General features: G+C 39.3%; 1 long non-coding RNA gene across 1 annotated transcript; it reads right to left on the bottom strand.

Annotated features, from left to right (window-relative positions):
• Nucleotides 1-5,413: 5,413 nt before the first annotated feature.
• LOC144587020 (uncharacterized) lies at nucleotides 5,414-21,116 on the bottom strand. Its single transcript, XR_013542159.1, has 2 exons — nucleotides 16,736-21,116; nucleotides 5,414-8,437 (listed from the first exon to the last, which is right to left on the bottom strand). It is a non-coding gene; the product is annotated as an uncharacterized LOC144587020 (long non-coding RNA).
• Nucleotides 21,117-21,492: the final 376 nt, after the last annotated feature.

Here is a 21,492-nt window from a genome sequence, read left to right as displayed (position 1 = left end):
TGAAATCTCCCAAATCTCAGCTACCCTTAGAAGTTATGGAATCAGACTTCCAAGATATTGGAATTGAGAACTCATCATATGACTGTGACAAAAAGAGATATTCCTGCATAGGGAGATAGTAGACACCATTGCACAGAAAGGGTTGGATAATAGTTGGCATGAGTTCAAAGAGAGAATACAGGAGCAGCTGCCATGAGTTCAAAGAGAGAATATAGAAGCAGCTGAGACATCATTTGGGAATTGCAGCTTCAGAACACAGACCACACACATGAACAAGGACTTCAATCCACCTAATCCCGATCTAGTGACAAATTCTATTTGTTTTAGATTAGTGTGCAGTACTCAATGCTCAAATACATGTAATGTCCTCTTCCTTCTTCCTCTAGGAAGTGAACTGCTTAGCAGGAAGAAGGGAGTGAATCTGCCTGCAACCTTTGCTCCTTAAACTCTGCCATCTTCTGCAGAGGAAGAGGTGGAATAAGGGGACAATTCAGTGGGGACTGCAGTGTGGGCAACTTCGCAGCCATCAGGGCTGCTTCTCAGTCCAGTCTTCAGTGTGACAAGATAAGTGGAGCACAAGATGAAATTCCAAATTATTTCTAAACAGTTAATACATAGTTTAAGTTTAAATAAAAGTGAAATTGAGTCATCCAAAAAAACTAACTCAGTTGCCTCATTTCTATCTGTTACTGTCGGTCTGTATTGTACCTCTGATGTTTGTTAGTTGCAACTTTTTCACCCTGCTGCCAAAAAAAGTAATTTTTTTCCTCTCTTTTTAGCAACCTTTCTTACTTGACAGGTTCACTGTTACTCCCAAAGAACATGACTGTTATAGACAAAGGCCACTTTTAGAAGTAACACTTAAACAACCTTCAGAACACAGCCAAAGAGCCCAAAAAACCCACAACAACCAACACTTGTTTTCTGCATTTCTGACATCAGTCTAGAATGTATAGGCGATTTTAAAATGGGTTGCTTATGCTTGTCCTCTATGCTGGCAGTGAGCATTCACAAGTGGCATGCTGTTCTTAGCGCCATTGTGGAAACACCTAGAGAGAGACATGCTGTGCTTTCAAGGGAAAAAAAATCATAATATTTACTTTAAAGCTTTTAAACTCATAATGGTACTGTGCACTACGGCCACAAAATTATCATCCCTGAAGTGGCAGGATCTGAGGGAAATTGCTTTTCTCCCAAGAAGATGTACATCTGTGGGAAGAGATGGAAGTATTCCTTCAGAGGCTTCTTTGCTTGAGGCATAGAAATATCCACTGCTTTGTCAATGCCACACAGACATATAGGACATTCTACAAGTGTTATATGTGTGTGGGGGGGTGGATCTAGATCCAAAGACCACCCATTCTCACAATACTCTCCCAGAATTCCAGTGTGGAAGTATGTCTGGTCTGGTGTTGATACATTTCATTTCTATCCCACTGTTTTGCACCCAGCTGCACGCACAGTTGGTCTCACCTTCCCAGAAGACCTGTAGGGCTTTCTGAAAATACCCAGCGACTTAAACTGTTTCTCGTACAAAGATTTGGTTTTGGCAGGTAAAATATACAACTTCTCCCCTACTTGGCATGCCATCTTTTATTTTAAGTAGAGCTAGCAGCAGGAAAAAGAGAAGAAGTCTGCATATATCTGAGGAATTAATCACAGATTTGTGGGTCAAACATGAGGAAGTTGGATGACATCATGAGCACACCAAAACAGGATTTTTCATAGACAGAGAGAAAGAAAGATCATTAGTGTCTACAAAAACACATTTTCTTGATACATAGTTCAACCATTTTGAACTCGCCAGCTGAATGGAGTTTCCTTTCACTAAAAACACAGCCAGCATCTGCTTCAAATGCTAGCCTCTGGACAATCACATTGAGAGTGAAGGTTAATCTTCACATAATCTAAAACACCAGTTTCAGCTCCTCTCCAAGATCAGGCATAACATCTGCTCTACTCAAAGTTTAATAATATGGTGGACAGTTAGAATTGGAAGGTCTTGGTTCATCAGGAATGTTCTAATCCTAACGGCACTTTTTAAAAAAATTATTTGATGGATTGTCCAAACAATGCTAATTATAAATCATAAAAGAACTTTTTCCATTGTATATCAGCTTGTTGGCAGATTTTCCCATATGTTTTATGTTAATGGCCAGCTTTATCCTAGTTTGTTGTTGTTTAGTTGTTAAGTCGTGTCCAATTCTTCGTGACCCCATGGACCAGAGCATGCCAAGCCCTCCAGAGTTTGGTCAAATGATCCTAGTTTACACAGAAGTACATCCTCACTAACTTCAGTGGAGCTTACTTCTAAATAAATGTCCATTGGTTTCAAACTTTTGAGAATTAATGTACCATTTATGGAGAAAGATTTTTTTTTTCCCCAAAAGCCCTTCTACATCCTTATCAAGTAAAGGAATGTTTATTCTTCTGTGTTTTTAGTCTTTAATTTCTCTTGAAATGTGGACAAAATGAAAGCATGAGTCTAGTAGCCTCCATATGGTAGTGGGGGGCTCTTCCCATAGGCAACTGTTTGGCCACTGTGTAAACATAATATTGAACTAAACAAGTATTTGATCTGATCCAGTAGAATCTTATGACATGACTTGCCAATATTGAATTCATGGCTTTATTGTTAATATATGGTCCCCTCTTATAAAGGTAACTATAAGATAAACTAGTTAAAATAAGCTGTAACAATAAAACTATTACTCAGCACATGCATAAACATATATTAAGAGGATATATAGGAATCAGACCCAGTGGAAAGAGGTCATAATATTAAGTGGGTCTCATCATGTATTTAACAGAGAAACAAATGATGTTCTTCCTGCTCATTATGCTCTTGATGGGGTGTTTCTCAGGAACCTACTAGATCCCTAATGCCTTGCAGCTCCCTCAGAGCTTAGCCCCTGCCCACCTCTTCTTCCATCTTCATGGAGACATATCATGTCTGAGATGACACTTTTATTTCTCAACTGTAAGTGATCTAAAAAACACCTGAGAAACTCGATGTGTGTATGTTTTGTTTTGTGTTCTATTGTTGTTTTGTTGTTTTGTTTGTTTTGCTATAGGCACCAGAATTCCCACTGGGATGATTTTTGCAGACTGTTGGGGGATAGCAATCCAAATATAATTAAGTACCAAACCTGCCAATAAGACACTGAATCAAATAAAACCCAGCTAAATAAAATACTGGCTTAAAATATGCCAGAGTCTCACATTAGCTTTGGAAGTGGTCTAGAAAATGTCACATACATATGGAAAGTAAATTGGTGTGGATTTGAATTTGGTTCCAACATTCTCTTTCCCCTTTCCTCAATTAATTAAATAAAGTTAAACATCAACTGTGATGCAAAGGATCCATTATGGTGTTGTTTCACACTGGGGTAAACAAAGGCTCCTTGCTCCATTGAACAGTGACTGAAGTATCATACACATACACCTATTTTTTTCCTGCTTGAATGAAGACTTCTACAGCTGTAGAAATCTATCGTGGAGTTCGTTAACTAGGGGCTTGTGTATTAGGTCTCTTTTGGAGTAGGCTGATGTGAGCTAACTAGGGTCACTTAGAGTTGGGGTTAAAGGCCCAGCATGCACTTGGTGTGATCCTTGCATCCAATTGGATTGCCAGACCTCAAGCAACCTCGCTTGGTCTAGCTCCCTCCATTGGGAATTTCCCATACTGCAAAGTGGCTTATGAAGACAACCAATTCATGATATTGGCAAATTAAACACTTCCTCTACTCCGTGGATGAGTAGAGGAAGTGAATTTGTTTTCTAGACTGTATTAAGGCAGTGCAGATGCTCTGGATCTCTTTTTTTTTTTTCCTTTGCTATTCCATCTTGGTAATCCTCTCTTTAAATTAATTGTTTTAAATTGAAATTTGTAATTTTATGATTTTATATATTTTTATACTGTTTTGTTTTATTTTGTAAGCCGCCCCGAGTAGACATGGTCTAGAGGGGCGGGGTAAAAATCAAATCAAATAAATAAATAAATAAATAAATAAATAAATAAATAAATAAATAAATAAATAAATAAATAAATAAATAAATAAATAAATAAATAAATAAAACCATTTTAAAAATATAAAAAAATTCCTCTCACAAACAGGAAGTGGCAACTAAGTAGTTTTTTTTCTTGTGACTGCAGTTGGGTGAAAGCCAACAGTGTCCATCTACAATCAAAATAAACATGATTATGTGGTACTGTTTCCTATTACTTTGAAACTCACTACACACCTAAGGTCTGCTAAGGGAGGTTGGGAAACCTCCAAGGATCTTCTTTGGTTAGGGCACAGAGAAGGAGAAAGAGAAAGGAAATCAACTTTTGTGACTTTTCATATAACCCAATGTTCCTTGTTCCTGGATACAGGATATCCCTAACAAACAAGGGTTTCTATTAGATTCCCTACATCAACTCTGGTTTGCCTGGGGACAAACATATGGGGAATTGATGAGTAGAACGAGCCCCTATTGGTTCTCCTAAAACTCTGAGGCTTTCGCTATCATCACTGACCATGATGTACTTCTGGATAAGCCATCTCAGTTGCACTTACCAGCGTGGTATTCTGCTGGTTCTCAGTCCTTTCTGGAGTCAAGCTTAGAAGATAGCACCATGCTAGTTCTGTTCCATGTTTAATTTTGTGCCCCAACATTCCATCTAATTTCTGATACTTTCCAACATCTCTAGGACAACACTGCCAGAAGACAACTAGAAATCTGGAGTTAAGCACCATTCATTTTTGGGTGAGTAACAAATCTGCTTTCTCACACAAAATAGGACATTTTCAAAGATGGCCAGATGTAATAAATATTACTTTTTGGATTACAAATCCCATAATATCCCAGCAAGCATGAAATACCATTGCCAGCATGGAATATTTTGAAGTTTAAAGAATAACATTTTTCCAACTTTGGCACATAAAACTATGTACAGGAGGCTGCTACTGGTTCTCCTATTATTCACAGGCACCCAGTTCCTCACTTTTGTTTTCTTAATGCTGTCCTGTGTTGCAGACATCGGTTTTCTCACTCCTTACAGTCATTCTGCTCCTTTCTTGCAGCCTGTACTGGCCAATACTTTGGCCATCTGATGAGAAGAGAAGACTCCCTGGAAAAGACCCTGATGTTGGGAAAGTATGAAGGCAAGAGGAGAAGGGGATGACAGAGGATGAGATGGTTAGACAGTGTCATCGAAGTTACGAACATGAATTTGACCAAACTCTGGGAGGCAGTGGAAGACAGGAGGGCCTGGTGTGCTCTGGTCCATGGGGTCACGAAGAGTCGGACACAACTAAATGACTAAACAACAAAAGTACTGGTCTAGACCACATTCTGTGGTCATAGGCTAATACCAGACTAGAACCCCCTACCTTAGGAAATTTCCTTCCACAGATAGCAACAACACTCCCTTTTCTTTTCTTTTCTTTTCTTTTCTTTTCTTTTTGTTTCCATTTTACTACCACAATGTCTGATTCTTCCCCTTCATCTTCATTCTTTTAATACCCAATCACCCTAGTTTAACTAACACTCTTTACAGTTTAACCACCACTTCCCCAAACTGCTCCTGGGGCCATCTTTCTTTCAACTGATCCACATACAGCTGGCTGTAATGATTATTTTGGCTCCACTGGAATTCTAGTAACATAAGAGGTTTATTATGCAGCATTCTGTAAAGTATACTGCTATAAATCCATATGGTCCCTATATGAGTGGCTTTCTTAATCCAAAGGACATGGGGGATGGAGAAAGCCTAGAAGTTGTACTTAAGGGGAAAGTGCACAGTTAATCTGTTGTGCTCCAATACAGCAAATAAGGCAGTGGCATTTTGACAGGGTGCCAAGCGCATGCAACCATGCACACAACCAGTGCCTCATCAGATTGGCATAGTAGCTTCCACAGGTGGAGTTCTAGGCTTGTAAATATTGAAAAGAATTTCTAATAATTCTGAAATTGGGGTGGATCAGTTCAAAGATCATTCAAAAGACACCCCAGACATCCCTCCCTCCCTCTCCCTCCCTCTCCCCCTCCCTCCCTCCCTCCCTCTCTCTCTCTCTCTCTCTCTCTCTCTCTCTCTCTCTGTGTGTGTGTGTGTGTGTGTGTGTGCATGCGTACACATTTTTCCCATGATAATGCTGTGTATCACTACTGTGGTACCACTGCTTTGTACTTCATTTTGTACAGACAGATCATAATTTGTGACTGTGAAAAATATACTGTAAACACACCTATAAATATATATGTATTTGCTCCTCCTCACCCCTATTCTTTTTAAGTTATTCTATTGATTTTCTACTGAGATTATTCACACACCTCTTTTCTCCCTACCCCAGCTGTTGTTTTTCAAAAAGGCTTCACTGGCAAACTCAAATTGGGCCCAACTTCCCTGTGCAATTAAACTGCAGGACCTCAGGCTGAGTGTTTGTATTTGAGCTAGCTGATTAATAGCATTCACATTTAAATGGTCATGGCTAGCCTTTAAAGCCATTAACACCCCATTAAGATGAACGGCAAACCATGTGACTTTTGTTTCACATTGTTTAGGGGGACAAGACATAAAACCCAGCTTATTGATTTTTACAGAGAGAATCTTCTTCTCTCTTCAGTTCCAATGATGAAAAATACAAAGGCTTCAACATGGGAAACTTACAATTCAAGAACTCTTAATGACTTTTCTCCCTTCGACACTTGGAGATGCAAATTCCCTCAAGTGAACAAATAATTGCACCAAGGCCACAATTTTGCAAAACAAAATGCAACTTAGCTGACTGCTCCTTTCCTCCATGCATTTCGGTGCAACTACTGGGGAAGAGAGAACACACCAGCCAAGGCAGTCCGTGGCATCCTGAACCAAATAATTGTCACCAGAAATCCTCACCTAGCATCTTTGCTGAGCAAAATCAGTAAAAAATGACAGGTTTTTTATTCCCACAGGGAAAATAGCTTGGTGGATTTCTGTACCTGCTGGTGCTCTCATATATTTTTGTTTACAGTTATAATAATCTTGTCCCTGCATGCATCTCCCTCCCAACAGGCCAATAATGATGCTATGAAATTCTAGCTGAAATTAAATGGCTTGAGTCTTAATCAGAGTAGTTACTGGAAATGAACTGTAGATGCTTCTCCAAAAATTAGCCCCAGCCTGAAGTCTCTTCCTGTTTGAGACAGAAGGTGTGCTTCGCCTCTTTACTATCCATAGTCATAATACTCCAGGGTTATAGCCACAGCTTCCACAAACTCCCTGACTTAGTCTTTTCCAGGAACCAGATTAATGTTTTGTTATGGGGAAAAGACACTACAAGACAGATTTTGTTAAAACCTTAAAATTGTCAGCCACCCCCACCTGACTTTTTCTTTACCACCCACACAGCAAGCTTGTGTTTTTTCCTGCCAGGGTCTGGACCAATGATTGTCATTTCCCAGCAAACAGGGCAAGGTAAATCAAAGGATATTATTTGAGTTTCCTTTTTAATGTACAGTACTTGAGTATCTTTTTGTAATGGCTATAAATGAACTTTTTTATTCTAAACAGGGCAGGGGAGTCACAAAGAATAGTACAGAGGAATTAAGCACTCCCATTTACCCCCCCCCCACCAACTCTGCGTCCTTTGTTACAATACCTTCTTCTGGGGCGCCTGGACTATTTTTTTAAAGGTGGATATGTACCTAGCAGAACTTTCTGCTAAAAATGGCCTATATCAGCCAGAGGAAGGGGGTGCCTTGTGTTTGAGGAAACAGATTGTATCCATTTCCATCTTGTGTACTGTAATCCACAAAAGCTTAAATTGAAATAAATTTGTAAGGCTTTAAGATGCCACAAAACCATTAATATATGTGGTTTTTTGGATTTTGGATTTTAAAAAAAATTATGTTTGTGTGTGTGTGTATTGGTTTTTGGTATTTTTCTTGTTATACATGCAGATTATTGTGGCATCTTTGTACTTTTCCTCTTCTCATCTATTTTAGGTAGGAAATCTGTTCTACCAGGTAAATCTGTAAGATTTTCCTTCACTTTGCTTCTCTACTTTCAACATTTGTTATACATGAGTCAGGAAGAGGTCGGTGAACTGCCTCTCCAGTTTTGGAGACTTTTCCAACTCCCCCCACCTTCTTTAAATATGAAGAAATCAATATTTCACCAAATATTTTATGCAAGATGCATGGAATTATGGGTTATCTGAACTATCCCTTGCACATGGTCTGAGGCCTAAACATTATTCCATAGTAAAAAGGTCACACTGCTTCTCAAACAAGAATGCTCTGGTGCCTTACCATACCATTCGACAAGATGGCTGAGAACTGGCAGAAGTTATCTCTTCCCTCCTACTTTAACTGGATCGGACAAGGCAATTTTTGTTGGAAGAGTCTGCTGGCAATCAATATGTCTCGTCTTGCTTCTCTGTGCCTTGCTGAGAGAGAGGGGGAGAGAGAGCTGTTGGAAAAGAATCAAGATGTGAAACTTCTTCAGCTCTAGTTTAAAGCTTATGAAAGCAAATTATCTCCAGGGCACTAATCCTTTCACCTTGGTAAACATGCAATGAATTTAAATGATTACAAAACAGAAAGCCTCTTCTTTCAATCCTCGTCCAACATTCTTCACACCTAAAGGCTTGAAACAATGTCTGTGCCTAGCAGAACTTTCGGCTAAGGATGTCCTGTACAACCCAAAGGAAAGGGAGTACAGAAGAGAAGGCAAGTTCCATAAAGGCAGCTGAATATATTATTTCCCAGCAAAGTCTGCTGAATACTCTCCCCCACCCTCCCTTTCTGATACAGAACATGTTTGCACTGACTTGCAAACTTCAGCCTTGTGGAATGTGAGCTGATTGTGAGATTCCTGAATTTAGATTTATGATGAGAAGCTTTTAGGGGTCACTTTGAGAGCCTCTTGAAGCAACAAAGTAGGATATGAGTTAATAGAAACCTAGGTATCACACTTTTTTCCCCACGCACATTGAAACAATACAGGTTTATACTATTCTTTCTTGTCTGACACATCTCCCTTTGTTACTTTTTGATGCAGCTACAAAAAGGAGCTGTGTCACCCATTCACAGCAAACAATGTTCAGGGCTCCCTCCCAAGCCCAGAACTTCATCTCTTTCCCTTGACATCAACTCCAAGAGCAAGCAAGATAGTTTATCTATGAAGCATAGAGCATATATACGGTAGAGCACTGACAGGAGATGGGTTACACTGTGTTATAGAAAATAAGACTATTAATAGCTATTAACTATTAGAAACAATGGAAATTCAGAGTAAAAATATATCTGAATACCCACTGCTGCACATAGACCATCAAGAAGAATTGTTGGCTTCAAACACTACTCTGCGTTTTACGTCGTATGGCAGACCACTCTTGTAAAGGAGACAAGAAACTAAAGCAGTGGCTGTCAACTGTTAATACACACATCATTGGTGAAACACAGAAGTCGTCTAAGTAAATTTTCATAACAATTATCATTAGGAATGTAGAGCCTTAGAATTTAAAACCTGTTATTAGGACTTTAGAGCCTTAGACTCCAATCCACAGTGTCAATTTGTATCTATCATAGATCATCCATCTGTGACCATTTGGCATTCTAAGTAGCAATTTGGGGCATTTTCCCCAGTATCTTCTACCTTCAGTTCAAGGACTTCATATAAATTATAAATGTATGAGAAAATGCCTGTCAACATATCAGTATCTTTCTTGGGGGAAGCTGACTTTTTGTTTTCATCCTAATAGGACTCAGGTTCTTCAGCAGCATGGCCAGTGGGCTAAAAGAGATGAATGACTAAGAGTCCAACCCTCCACTTTTGCTACCACATTAGGCTGACTCTCCAGCCATATCTTACAATAACCCCCTTTTACATTTGATGAGCACGATTGTATTCATTTTTCTATTGCTGATAAGTAGATGTGAAGTCAGCGATAAACATGCAAGCTTTCATTTCTGCAAATCTAATAGTGGGTCAAAATAGGAAAGGCTTTCTTTATGTGCTAAACGGCAGTATTTGATGTCGGTTAGAAGTGAGACCAACTGGCAATAATAATTTCACAAAAGCTCAGGTCAAGCATGTTACCCTCGACCTTTCATTATGTTAGCACTGCTTTCTGTAGTTGTGTCAGTTTGTGGACTTACTTACCAAACATATTTTTCATCAACTACTAATCTCATTGCACTTATATGGATGACTTGTAAGAGTTGGAATGAAGGTGCTGGGGCAGTGGTAAGGTTCAGAGAAGATACATTTGTTTGCAGATATACATAAAAGCTGTGCTACGTATTTTTTATCTTTAATATAGGTTGATTAATTGAGAAGTTCCATCTCAAACTTTTGGGAAGAATTTTCTGAGCAATTTCACTGAGTGCAAGGCCTTCACGCTTGCCCTTTCTTGACAAGATGGCAAAGAAGCATTTGCTGTTTATTGTGCAATTCCTGTGCTATTAATTCTCCCTAGCTTCCTCAAAAGTCCTTAGGAGAACTAAATTTCATGACCTCTTCCTGGGAGTTTTCTGGTGTTGCTGCCTGCAGGGTGCTTAAAAGACTATCAGGTTTTTGTTGCTTGTTTGTTTACTATTGTTAAAAGAACTCTTTCCCTCAGCAACAGTTAGAGATGATCAAGAATTGCAATGACAAAAACCCTGCTTAGCTTCCAAGCACACAACAAGTGGCAGTAAGAGCTTTAGTAAGTATTCTTTCTCTTAGCTCTGCATGTACTAGGTCTTTTTTTTAAAAAAGGATGTGATTCACTTTCTACTCTATCTGTCAAAAACAAACCCAGAAGATCAAGATGACGATCTTCTAATTACTATGTTAATGACTTGCTGGTTTTCCCCTATCACTTTTTACGCTTGTAAAACATTATAGACATAACTTTCCATAAATAGTATGCTTGCTAGATGAAGGTTCCTGTCTTGCCTCACCCTTCCCTGTACAATAGGGTAGGCAAAGTGTGGGCCTCTAGATGTGCTTCAGCTGCAACGTCTGCAGCTCTTATGACTAAATATGTGAAGCTGATTTCTAAGCATCATGTTAAAAACAACACTTGACTGAACAAAGTTTCATTGGAAGAGTGGGACATGGAGATAAGTAGCCAACACTGCATATCTGAGTAGACCCAAAATACAACAGGTATGAAGAGCAAGAACAAAATAGAGGGGCTTCAGCAATGAAGCTCATTAAAAGTGACTTAACAATAGCAATGGGTGTTGCAACACTCATAGGATTCACAGAGATTTTGCATTAGAAAGAGCAGGCCATCTTCTGGATGGTATGGATGAAGAGCAGGAGCCAGGGGTGGACTTCTGTTAGCAGAACAGTGGAAGCCAATGGAAATAGGGGAGACAATCTTGCTTCCCCCACAGCGATTCCTTGTCTTACCAAGAACCATTTTGGGAGCAATGCAAGGGGAGAAATTAAAATGTTGCCTCAGTAGAATGCTGAATTTAGTCCAAAGTGTTCTGTTTAAATGGACCATTTGAGTCATTTTTTACTAACTCAAAGTGCAACGTGCTTCTTATTTGCTGAGTCAAATAGGAGTTACTTCCTACTAAGTGTGTTTAGAATTGTTGCCATAATAAAGGCTAATAAAGAACATCCATACTTGTCATCCCCATCATAGAATCAAAAGACATTCTATATATTGGGAAGGAAGAAAGGAATACATGCACGCACACGCACACGCACACACGCACATCCCTTTCCTTCTCCCCAACAGCAAACCAAAAGAGAGGGAAAGAAAATGAACCATAAATGTATCTCTTTTACTTGGCTCCTGCTGAGTAATAATAAGTCTTGGAATGAAATTGTTTTATTAATTTGATTAAGCTGGAGGAATTTCTAGGGTCTCACATGAATAATTCAGATTCTCATCATATACTCGGAAGCCATATGTAAAAGATTGTTGTACCTCAATGGACCCTTGCAATCTAACCTACGTTTAATTTTCAATAATGTTGATTTATGGTTTTATAAAGCCAAATAATAAATATAATAAATTGCCCCCATATTTCCTGATCTAAGGCACTATAAAATAACCACTGTAGTTTTACATTTCCAGTGTGAAATATTAAATACATAAATCAAAACAAGATTATTTTTCATCTGGAGATGGAGACCAGTTGTGCAGAAATGACAAATTCATTTTTTTGCTAAAATGAATGTTTTAAGGCAAGATATTCATAGAGTCTCTTCTAGTTCCAAAAGTGAATCAAGAGCTGCTGTTTCCCTCTGATAATAACAAGCTGCATTTCTGGGATTCTCCTGATGCATATGATGTACTACAAGAGGAAGGATGACTGGTCTGAGGCCAAACTGTTAAGAAACAAAAGTGTATGTTTCTTATTCATTTTATAGATCTGTTATTTTGGGGGATTCTCTCCCTATTATGGTAATTTCACAGCTGAGGGTGTTATCTCAATAGGAACAGAATCTAGGCTGGCATCCTAGTTACTGAGGCAGTGGTGTTCATAAAGGTTTTCTTTATCATCCATGAAAAAAATATAGTACACGAAGAAGAACATTATGGAATAATAAGAACAATCCAAGGGAGACTGAGCTTTTAATTTCACAAGCAGATACATTTATTGTTACGATACATACTCAACATCTCAGCTAGGAGCTTCATTGGGAACAAGAAATACTATTTTGAATCCTTGATTAAAAAGAAAAAATCTAATTATGAGGATCCATTATAACATTTAAATACCTTTCAGACAGTGCGTAACATTTTCAGTCACAAGAAGCTTTCAGAAGGAGTGATGATTGCTGAATGCTAAAGGTACTGGAAGCACATTAGTGAACAGAAGAATGGATAATGTGATCAGCAGTAACAGGGTGGGAAGTGAAGAGGGAAGAGAATTTACCTGAATATAGGAAATACTGGAATGTCAAAAATCGGAACCGTTGCCGTACATGAAATAATTAACCTGAGACCAGAATCCTAGTGGTGTTCACTTGAGGTTTGCATAACTTGTTGCTAATTGTGACTAATCGACATGGCAATGGAGCATGTCTCAAGTATGTGCTTGGCCATGCATCTAATTGCTCAAAGGGATTGTATCCTGGCTTTTGAATCAAGAACCACCATCAGCTTGCTTTATACATACAGTGGTGCCTTGACTTACGAACGCCCCGACCTACAAACAATGTGACTTACGAACAGCTCCAGCCACAAAATTTTGCTTTGATTTGCGTCCGGAGCTTTGACTTACGAATGGAAAAAGGCAGGGGGGAAAGGCGGGAAATTCAAACCGTTGGTGGCAAAGAAGCTGCTTCTTTGTAGCTCTTTCGCCCCAATGGTTAGAGCAGGGGGTCAGGGAACTTTTTCACTTCTGCAGAGCAGGAGGAGGAAGGAGAGGCGGGGCGGCTCCAGATCACCGCCGGGCGCGGGAAGCTGGTATGCTCCCTGCCCATCCCTGGCACAGGTCTACTTGGTAGTAAGCACCATGGAAAGCATGGTTCTACTCAGGAGTAAGGGCCACAAAAGGCCCTGGGCGGGGCTCGTGAGTCGGAGGGGCTCTGTGGACCGGGTGTGCGGCAGCAGCGCAGGAGGAGGAAGGAGAAGCAGCTGGGGGCCAGTGCTTTGGAAGCCTGGGAAGCCTCTGCAGAGGCTTCGGACTGGTAAGGTGCTGCTTTTTCCTTTTAAAAAAGTTGTTCTGGGTGAGTTTTGGAGGGTAGGTTTGGGCTGGGAGGGTTGTTGTTATTTTTTGAAGTCCCAGTGTGGGACTTATTCCAATGTTTATTTTTGGATTATTATTATTTTTGTTTCTTTTGCAGTCCCAGCGTGGGACTTGCAGTGTTTTATTTTTATTTTTTAATATTTTTTGGTTATTTTTTTTTTCTTTGACCAGAACAGATTAATCGGTTTTCAATGCATTCCCATGGGAAATGGTGCTTTGACTTACGAACATTTTGACTTACGGACACCGTTCCAATACGGATTAAGTTCGTAAGTCAAGGCGCCCACTGTACATGAATGTACATGAATGTACACTGTACATGAATGGGATTCCATACCAAGGTTTTGTTTCAAGGCTGGGGGGAAACAGATTTTGATGGCGAGAGTGAACAGCGTTTTGGTTGCAAGTGCAGGTACTCCCATGTTGAGATGAGCACTTACTGCAGTTCGGTGCTCTGACACGATTCAATGGATCAGGCCGAATGTGTTACATAGGAAGCCCAGATTCCATACCCTGTCTCCTCCTTCATACACCCACTCAGAGGAAGAGGTGGAACAGGGAAGCCTGTGGCACTGCTTCTGATGAGTTGCCCATGGGAGGAGGCAGGGCCCAGAATCTGAAGCACCCACGCAACACCTGTGGGCCTGATCTGCCAAACTACTGAATTGTAGTACGTGCCCAACTCTATTCACGTCTTTTGTGAATTGCCTGTGCAATTAGCCATGTTAGTAGAGTCTTCTCTATATATCAGTTGTTTGGAACCATGAGAAGAAGCAGGGGCTTCCCATAGGCAACTGTTGTGAAAAAGAAAGCAGGACTGGACAGTTGAATACAGCATGATTTTTCTTAGTTTCTTAGATTTTTGTCCACTACGAATGTTATGAGTGCAGGAATAGAAACAGAAAATCTGTCAGCTGAGGCCCACACTGCTATAGGACTTGCTTTCAAATGATAGAACATTGGGGAAAATATATACTGCATCCAAACGTGGTGATGCTTTGTGCACAGACTAGGCCCATTAAAATTAATGACACAATGTATTCCATTGCTTTCAAGTGGTCTGCTGTATCTATGAATATGACACAGCACCAGTAGCACACATTTGATAACAGAATTTCTGTAAACAGAACCAAGAAAGGATGATCCTGCTCCCTCTGAAGGCCCTCAAACCTGCCTTTAATACCTGAAGTTTTGAGGCTTTTTATGGCACAGAGGCCTGGATTGAGGGGAAGAAATTTCTATTGTACTTGCATTTGGGCCCTGATGCAGTCAGGATTTAGACCCCAGTCTGGATCCAATGCTGTCATGTTATTTATTAACCGAGCAAAAATATTAAGCATGGAAGTATTATCCTATTTTAGAGTGGTTTAGAGACCTGTTAAACATCTAACTTAACAACAACAACAACAACAACAACAACAACAACAACAACAACAACAACAACAACAACAACAACAACAACAACAGAAATTGTATTACATTTCAAGCAATTATTCCCACTCCTTGGCCATGCAAAAAGTGAGGAGGTATAAAATTAATAAACACCTGGTTGCCTAACAATTAAATGTTAAAGTAAGTCACAACTAGATTAGGCTCATTTGAATCAGTGGAATTTGTGGAGGAGTTGATTCACTGAAGAGCCCTGTGGTGCAGTGGTTAAACTGCAGTACTGCAGTCAACCCTCTCCTCACAACCTGCATTCAGTCCTGATGGATCAAGATTGACTCAGCCTTCCATCCTTCCGAGGTCAGTAAAATGAGTATGCATCTCGTTGGGGGCAAAGAATTGTTCCCATAATTATGTTGTGCTTTAGCACTATAGGGCGATATATAAGTTGAAATAACAATAACAAATCCAAGCCAATGTAATGGGTCTACTCTAATGCAACATACTATGCCAAGCAACAGGATTTCAGGCATTGTTAGGTAATTGTTGAAAGATCAATAGTTTTCCTTAAAAGAATATAAAGAACAAAATATGCTACCTGTCCAAATGTTAGTAGAGCATTGTAAGGTTGTCTCACACCAAATAACTAATTCTCAGATCTGTGTTCTAAATTTTTCTTTTAAAAAAACTGTCTGAACTAGAACACATCCCAGTGATTTATTTATTTATTTAAAACTATTTGGCAAAGCTGAATCATTTATATTTCTTTCTCATTCACTTGAGGGACAGAGAGAATATTCTTCAGGCAAGTTTTCCCTCAGTGGCTGGCTTCCTGAGTGGGATTTTTAGAGGGATTGTTATGCATTACTGCTTTGACTGGGTTTTAATATTGCTTATGTTTACCATCTCTCAGAGTGGTATTTGTTCATTCTTTAATATGTGGATTGTTTTTAGCTTTGATATCATCTTTTAATTATGTCAGCCACCTTTATGTATTCATTGTTTTTAGTTTTAAATATTGTCTTTCAATAATGTTTTTTTAAGGACAAAGATGGGGTAAAATATTTTAAATAAATAAAGATAGAAAATAAATGCTTTTGCCTATGAAAGATGATAATGGTGCTACAGCAGAGGTGTCTGATTTACTTCAAATTTGGTTTTATACGTACCTGCTCAGAAATGTATTGAGTTCAGTGGGATTTACTCTCTAGTAAGTGAGTATGTGATTATTGCCATAAGGCCATATACTATTCCAGTGTACATTGCACAATGGTCAAGTCAATTAAATCTTTATGAAAGGAGTTTGCCCCAAACATCCTGGACCAAATGACAATATAGTCCCATAGAGCATTTTGAATTTTTTCCTCAAACTATCTGTTAGACTCTGCTTTTCTAAGTGTAATAAATGAAATAATTAATAGTCAAAGTAGCAGCTGTAAAACATTGACCTCAAAACAGATCTCTGTTGAATATTTTATAGAGATGGTTAATGACTACTGCAAATGTTTATAATATATGCATATATTATTTGAAATTCAACATCTGGAACATTTCTCTGGATTTAAACAACAACAAAAAGCCTTCAACCTATATCGTTTTCTGACTTTAATGAAGAGCAACACCAAAGTGGAAAACAGAAAGCATTCTCTCGCTGTTTCTGATCTGTAGATCTACTTACCAGCTGTTAAAGGCAGGATGGTATCTCACAAGTGTTTATCTTCTCTAGTGTTATGTTTGAATTGCTTTCCTTTTACATGAGACTCTTATACTAAACTTCAAAGCAGCTTCCCACATATGATCTTCCTCCCCTCTCCCTCTTTTACAGCTGAATCTAAGTAGATTCAAAGATATTGGATTTCTACTAAGACACATGGTTAACATTTGAGAGTTAGTGCTCTCCTGTCATTAAAAAAAACTGCTTTTAGAAGTAGACAGAGACTATTTCAGGATAAGAAACTGAAAGAAGAAAATACTAAATACAGCTTAACAAGGAATCTCCTCTGAGCTTGCAACAAATCAAAGTCATATTTAGTTGGCATCAAGGATGGGGAATTTGGAACGATTTAAGGAAGCTTTCCTGTTAAAGGGGGGAAAAGGAACCAAAAGAGGACTTTTTAAGTTGTGCTGATGAACCAAGTGAATGCAGGCTGGCTGAAAGTAGATGGTCATGCTATGTTTAGATGGATGTAGCAAAGAGAACTGGATGCCCTTGAGATGTTATAGCAGTATTCTTGCAGTTGATTTTCATCCTTGACCATGGCTATTGGTGCTGGCCTAAGACTTTTTCTCTGGCTGAGGTAGGATGACTTTTCCCCTGCTTCCTGAGTACGTACTACCCAAAGATAGTCAAGTTATTCTGACAAATAAAAACATTGCAAGTGTCTTTCCCTGGGAGTAAAAATGCAATGATAATAAATTAAAGTAGCTAACAATTTCCCATCCTATCATAACATCCCAAATCAAGGTGGATGCCTTAGCCCAGCTAATGAAAGAGCCCCCAACTGCTGAAATGTTTGAAGGACTATGAAGAGTTCTGTATGTGAGTGGGACCGATTATAATTGTACACTTCTCAGTGCTGGATTTGTGATGGTCAAATCATAAGGTCCCATTTAGTTAGCCCTGTTCAATGAGTGGCAGACCATTAGTGCAAAATAGCCCCTTGGGACTAATCCCTGTGAGATGACACCTAGACTAGTGCCATAATATCTGAAGATCATTAAAGACTGTTGCAATACAGGAAAACCAAGGGAGGGAGAAGGGTTGAGAGCAGCCATAACAGCTAGTTAAGTTCACTCTATTAAAATATATAAATTAAATGCTGATCACTTATCTTGACAACTGGAAGTGAAAAGCTGAAGCAAATCCACAAACTATTTCCATTAGGGTGTGTTTGCAAGGCAGGGGGATAAAAATACCAGATGGAACAACTCCAGAAAGTATACGTCTGTCCCAGTGGGATGAGTGCCAAAGAAGCCCTGTTCGCAGGCCTTCTGCACAGAATATGCACTCCCCCTCCCTCTCTCATATTAAAAACCAAAAACAAAACAAACTTAGCCTTCTTCTACGTAGGCATTAAATAACCCAATAAGAAAAGCTTCCCAATCACTTGGACAGAATGCGCGCGCGGGCACACATACACACACTTGTATAAGCCTATAATGCCAACTAGCTTTTATTAATCAGCAACAACCACCCCTCATGTGCCAACATTCAGCCCACGTACAATGTTGATGCATTAGCCATAAATCCTTAATGATATGGAACTTGATGCTGAAGAAGTTGTCGTGCTACAGTCTCTTCAAGTGGGTTCTGCATGGCAACAGCTTTATAAGTGATTAAATCTAATTGCATAGAATGTGCTTTGTTACAGGAAATTTATGTATGTCACCATATGGAACCCTGAATCTTCAGCAGACTAAGGTAAGCTGTGAACACTTGTAATAATGTGGGGCCAATGCATGTTCTGCTTGATGACTTCCCTTCAAAAAGCACTTGCTTTGGCAATGAAAATCCATGTCTTTCTGGAATAATGGCCACAATGATATCAGAGTCCAGTGGACTTACACTTAAGCACAGTGAAGTGGAGACCACCCCAACAACTCCCAGACTTCCCATGAATTAATTGTGCAGATCAGTATAAGCTATGAATATTGATTTCAAATCAGTGAAATGGGTACAATACTGATATACAGTATATTGTAGAACTAAACCCATTTTTTTTTTAAAAAAGGAGGACTTTGAATGTACTGCCTGTAATTAATAGGGGCATTCTGCTAATAGAATTTTGGCAGAATGGTCTTGGATTTGCATCTTGGCAATCAGGATTTGGTGTTGACTGTTGGCCTAACAATTGAATCTAAGGACCAAATTGTCATTTGGCAAATAGGTTGGCAAAAACATTTGAAAACAGGCAGTGTGAGCCCTGAATCAATGGTGGATGGGAAAAAGAGAAATAAACATAAATTCACTGCAGAGAAGAAAAGGATTATGATATGAGGGGACACTGAATTGACTGTCTGGGAATGTGGTTTCCTGGACAGAGTCACACTTCTCTGAAAGAACCAGGTCTGAAGCTTGAGCTGAATGACTGACCTAGCATTCTGTCTGACTTGCCAGTTATTCCTGTCATTGAAACAGAATGTCATTTACATTTCTGTGACTTTTAGATCAGTGACTATGTACAAAGTGTTCTACAATGGATTGCCATTGAAAATGGTCTTGAAATGTCTGCCAGTGTAGAATACAGCAGACTGCCTGTTAACAGGCATGGAATGGCATTCGTATATAATGCCTACTTTAAAACTTCTCTGCTAATTGCCAGTCTATTTCCAGACCCAGTTTAGAGTGTCAGTTATTGAATGGTTTGGCTCCTGGTTAGCTCAGAGAACATCTTCCATATAATCAACTCCACAATTCAGATCTTTTGATGAAGCTCTGCTCAAAATTCTATCTCATTGATGTTACATTAGACCCTATCAAATGTAGGGCCTTTCCTTCAGCAGCCCCAGTAGTGTGAATTTTTCTTCTAGTGAGACTTCAAACACCACCTGCTGCCTTCTACAAACACATGAAAACATTATTTGTTTGATTTAGTCTTTATGACTTGACCACCCTTCTGTTTCCTCTTATGCTGTTGTTTCCAATGTGCATTATATATTTTTTTCTTATTTTAATTGTTATAAACTGCTATGTGAAACACTGGTACAGAAATATTTCAAGTGAACACTGATAATAAATACTAATGTTTCCATGGGCATTAGTTTCACTGTTCTTTCAGTCTTCACCAGCACATAGCTGTAGATAAAGCATTTGGGGTTTGAAATGGATTTCACTATGGATTTTTCCTGCCTCAGCTTCCTATGTATGTAATAAAGAGAGAGGGAGAGGGAATCTTAACACAGAGTCTCCACATTCAGTAAGATATTCCCAAGACATTTTGCACATTAAATGTTTCCGGGGGGGGGAGTAATGATATTAGGAGTCAAGGGTCAAAAAAACAGTGGTGAAAGAGATGAAAAGAAGCAAATTAGAATCATTCAATTCAACTGCCAAGGTGAGTTAGCGGAAACACACATTATTAACCTAGGTGATTCATGCCTTTGGTCTGATGCAGATAATATCCTTTCTGAATCTTTGTAGCTCAGCACAGCTACTTAGTTCACCAAGGGAGGCATCCACCCACTGTGATGATGCCTAAATCTTGTGTGAATGGAGCTCATCAAGCTTTAAGATGCACAAACAATGCCATACAGGTTTTAAAAGCTCCAAGTCAGTGCTTTGTTAGTATAGGAAACGTTGAGTCATTAATGAATCACCTGGCAGTGCTTTTCAAATGAGGCCATGACTATTTGGTGACTTTTTGGAGGAGGTCACACTGAAACAACATCCATCTGTCACACTGCATTAGGATGTTCCTGTTTCCAGTTGGTAGCAAAGAAACAAGCTAAGGAACTGATTTTTCTTCACTATTCTAACATTCTCGTTTGTGTTCAAGACAATAAATAACTCCATGTACACAGGAATATTCCACCATGTATATATACTAGCAGATCAGGGAGACAAGACATATGGTAGGAATCAGTGATGACACTCTTTGCAATGAAATACTTGAGGAGGGGAGTCAGATGACTTTCACTGCATCAACAGCGTTATGTTTGGCTCCTTCCTTCCTCCTAAATTACAGTTGATCTTGTTTTTAAGCGGTTTAAGGCAAGGGCCTAAGATGGCAAATGCTGGGTGGGAAGAAGAGTAGTGCTTGTTCCATAACCATTCCTCTTACTTTCCCTACCCCATTATTTCCATCTGTTGGAAGACAGGGCTAATTATGCCGCAGCTCTATCTTAGGTTGCTGAAACTAACTACCTGTCTCAAATTGATGTTAGAGAGGATGCTGTCTACTCTAGTTCCCTTTGTACAAGAAATAGGATGAGGCACCAGGTGACCCTTCACACCATGCAATAAAATATCCTGGGTGGTCTAAAAGAGGATACCCACAATTCTTTCCCTAAAACATTTTGCAATATATTTACTTGCATAATTCATTATGTTACGTTGTCCTCTAATTCAGTGGTCCCCAACCTTGGGCCTCCAGATGTTCTTGGACTACAGCTCCCAGGAGCCTTCACCACCACCTCTGCTGGCCAGGATTTCTGGGAGTTGAAGTCCAAGAACATCTGGAGGCCCAAGGTTGATGACCACTGCTCTAATTGACTTCCCAGCAGATACTCCCCTTAAGCTTTTGACTTAGTCTCCCAGGCCTTTCTACTGCTTTCTACAGCTCCTCATTTGTCATAAAATTCTCTGGTACCTGTATTAAGAGGGAAGTTGCTTTACATTAATACACATTTGCTGTAACTTTATGGAAGCAGTTGCATGTTTAACAAAGTTCACTTTCCCAGGTAAAAATCTTATGCCAGTTATGCTTAACTTAATTC

This window comes from Pogona vitticeps, chromosome 2, assembly GCF_051106095.1.
Source record: "Pogona vitticeps strain Pit_001003342236 chromosome 2, PviZW2.1, whole genome shotgun sequence".
NCBI classification, from domain to species: Eukaryota; Metazoa; Chordata; class Lepidosauria; order Squamata; family Agamidae; genus Pogona; species Pogona vitticeps.
Note: the sequence above shows the minus strand (reverse complement) of the source record. Positions and strands in the feature narration are given on the sequence as shown.